Source organism: Cervus elaphus, chromosome 5, assembly GCF_910594005.1.
Source record: "Cervus elaphus chromosome 5, mCerEla1.1, whole genome shotgun sequence".
In the NCBI taxonomy this organism is placed as follows: domain Eukaryota; kingdom Metazoa; phylum Chordata; class Mammalia; order Artiodactyla; family Cervidae; genus Cervus; species Cervus elaphus.
The window spans coordinates 42,052,236-42,055,952 of NC_057819.1; the positions used below are offsets into that span (position 1 = coordinate 42,052,236).

The 3,717-nt window shown below is 39.1% G+C and overlaps 1 pseudogene; it reads left to right on the forward strand.

Moving 5' to 3' along the window:
- The first annotated feature begins 2,746 nt into the window (after positions 1-2,746).
- LOC122694111 lies at positions 2,747-3,366 on the forward strand (annotated as a pseudogene).
- The last annotated feature ends 351 nt before the right edge of the window (positions 3,367-3,717 follow it).

A 3,717-nucleotide genomic window follows, 5' to 3' on the forward strand; every position in this document is an offset into this window, starting at 1 on the left:
AGAGTATTTGTGCAAAATACTATTGTGAGAGTCCTTTCTGCAAAGCTGTCTATAAACATTTTCACTTCCTTGTAAATAACTACTGTAGGATAAAAGGACCAACTAGAAAATATGAGTTCTATGTCCTAAGTTCTTGTGCCCCATCTAAATTTGCTTTATAAAATCTCTCTGGAAAAACCAGGAATGTGAATTTAATGGCCTGGGTGGGTTCTTGCATTGTAAGTCTACAAAGCAGTGTATTGAGAAAGCTTAGTGCTCGGAATCACCCAATGTACTTTATACATTTATTTAGAGTAGAATAGTTTAGTTTTAATTATTTATGATAATAGCTCTCAATACACTAGTAAATGTCCTTGGGTGCATATTTTGTAAAAGTAATGAAGTCTTTGTAATGTGAGCTTTCTCTGAAGCTATAAGCTGCCTTCTCTTTGCTAAAAAACCAGGGCAGGAGAGTTTGTCTGTGTTTTTGCATAAACTGTATATAAATTACCAGGCTGGAGGTTTAGCAAGATGCTACTGAACCTGATCAAGGATTTCTAAGAACTATCCCTGGGTATACTCACTACCTCCACCCCACAGCCACCCTCCCTCTCAATCATAACGTGAGCAACTTGATCAAAGAAAACATCACCATCAGGGGGATAAGCTGCCTATCAGAACATTGTTGTTATGGTGTTTCAGTGTTTTTCTTGTTGTTCTTCCTTTCTTGCTACAATCTTATGGTACTACAGTAGAACACATAGAAAGAAGCAATGTAAATCTATATTTCCTTCTGGCCTGAGTTATATATACTGTGGTCTATGGATAAGTCTTACTATGTCAAGGAGCCTTCTTTCTTCTTTGTTTTCTTTCTTCTGCTTCTCTCTCCCCAGCTTCTCTGCCTAGGATTAGCTTTTTTTTCCCCCCTTCACGTCTGGGGAATTTATACACATCAGAACCCTGGGAGTGTCCACAGAGCAGTCAGCAAGTGTGTGTCATTCATTTACCTAACAGTTTAAAGGGCTAAGACCCCCAAAGTTACAGGTTCTGTTTTATACCTTTTTAGTAGCCCTCTTAGTGCCTAGTTAGGGTTCCAACATACCTTGATGACAAGAGTGAGCTATACTCAGACTAGAGTCAGTGGGGCAAACCCCTAGCACATTTTGATTTAACTTTTACAACTTTGCTATTTGCAGGTGACCTGAAAAGTGCTGGTGTATTATTGTCTGTAATCAGGAATCCCATTTCCTAGGGATTTTGTGAGAGTTAGATGAGATGATGCCTTTAAAGTACTTTGCAGAAAAGAATCAGCCAAGCTTGAAAGCTGGTGGGTGAGAATCACTTAGCTAGTAAACAAACCTAGTTGTGTCTTCATTACAAAATGTTGGAGATCTGGATACTCAAGAAGTCTCTAGACACAGCCATTAAAATTTTACTCTAAAAAAAAAAACAAACAAAAAAATTTACTGTAAGAATATTATTCTGTTTAGCGCTACCATCAATCCATAGGCTTCCAGAGACTGGTTATCAAGAAAGCTGTATGTCAGTGCCTCATACTCAAATGAAATTGCACACAAATCATTGTCATTCGGACAGGAATACAGTTCTAGTAATATCAAAAGTATCCTGCAAATTAAATATGGCTTTTTTTTGTGACTGAAAGAGACTGACCAGTTTTGCTTAAAGTTCTGTCTTCAGGAAAAGAGCCTCCTGGACATCTGATTTGAAATAAATGAGTCACTAGTGAATTAGAAGCAATGGCAGAAACCAGATAACCTGGCCATGGGCAAGGGACTGCCTCTTGAGAGGCAACTGTAGTGCATGATCCATGAGGCAGTAATGCCAAACAAGACATGAGGGTAACACGGACTGATCAGGCAACCTGGATGTGCACAAATGGGGAGTGATTTCTAAAACTAACGGCGAAGCCATCTGCCCATCAAGGATGGAATACTAGCTCATGGGTACAGCAAAAAGGATAAAGACAGATTGCTTTAATGAACACCTTTATTCACAAAGCTTTCTCTTTAAATGAAAGGGGACTGCTGCAGTTATGTACTGCCATGTTACAAACGACTCCAAAATTATTGGTTTAAACCACACCATTTTATTTATTTGCTTACAGTTTATGTTTGAATCCATTAGTTCACAGTGAGATTCTTCCCCTCCCCACCCACAAATACAGACTCCCAGTTTTATTGATCACCTTGAGAGGAAGCTAGAAGCAGCTAATTAAAAATGTGATTAATAGAATTATGAACTTATCCTCTTTTTCCCATATTATCTGTATTTCAGTGTAACTCAATATTTGCTGGGGGAAATGTTTTTTCTACCAGAAAGAAAAAAAAAAATCCCAGCTAATAAAGAAGCAAAAAGAAAAATATATGATCATCTTTATCCTCTAATAAACTGATTCTAGGGTAGTGACCATCAATATCGTAATGTCATAATTGAACGTTATATGTCCCCTGATACATGTGCGCAGCTCCATCCATGAAGCTATCTTGCCAACACCACCACACATATAAATAAACAAAGCCCTGAATCTGCTCCATACTTTAGATCTAACTATAATTTCACAGGAAACATAAGAGACAGTGGAATATATTTTCTTACAAAACATTAAAGGATGCAGTCAGCAAAACATAGAATGTGGGAAACTTCAAAAAAAAAAAAAGTTTCTTCACTTAAAGAACAAATTACAAGATTTCTCAGCAGGCGAGAGGGGCAGGCAGGGCAGCTGCCGCTGCTGTGATCCGAGAGCGGGAACATGGAGAAGCTGCTGTGGGTCCTGAGAATCCAGGACAACAGGGAGCGGGGCCTGACCGTGCAGGTCCTTGATGCCTTATCCCTTAGTTTCAACACCAGGCTGAAGTGGTTTGCGATACGCGTTGTTACCGGCATCTTCTCCATCCTTGGAACTGGATTGCTGTGGCTCCCTGGAGGCATAAAGCTTTTTGGTGTTTTATACCTTTGGAGATACTGCTGCGTTAGCCAGTTCATGCTTTTTAATGGGACCCATGAAACAACTGAAGAAAATGTTTGAAACAACGAGATTGTTTCCAATGATTATTATGTTTTTGGGTTTGGTGCTCACACTGTGCACTGCTTTTTGGTGGCATAAAAAGGGAATGGCTATATTATTCTGCATATTGCAGTTCCCGTCGACGACTTGGTATAGTCTGCCATACATCCCATATACAAGGGGTGCAGTAATTAAGTGCTGTTCTTCTCTCCTGAGCTGAAAACTCTTTGTAAAGAAGGAAACTCTTTGAAAAGGCCATTTGAAAGTTGATGTTCTGCAGCATGTATACTATCTATGGTGAAACAGATCACCAGCCCAGGTGGGATGCATGAGACAAGTGCTCGGGCCTGGTGCACTGGGAAGACCCAGAGGAATCGGGTGGAGAGGGAGGTGGGAGGGGGGATCGGGATGGGGAATACGTGTAAATCTATGGCTGATTCATATCAATGTATGACAAAACCCACTGAAATGTTGTGAAGTAATTAGCCTCCAACTAATAAAAAAAATAAATAAATAAAAAGAAAAAGAAAAAAAAAGAAAGTTGATGTTCTGGGTTTTTTTGTTTGTTTGTTTTATGTTCTCTTTTTGGTGAAGTGTACTTTTCCTGATACAGTATTCACTACAGAACAACTGCACTGACCATCTAAGACCATTTTGTATACTGATAAAAACTACATGCTGATTAAACTGTTAAATGCTGTGACAGTAAATTC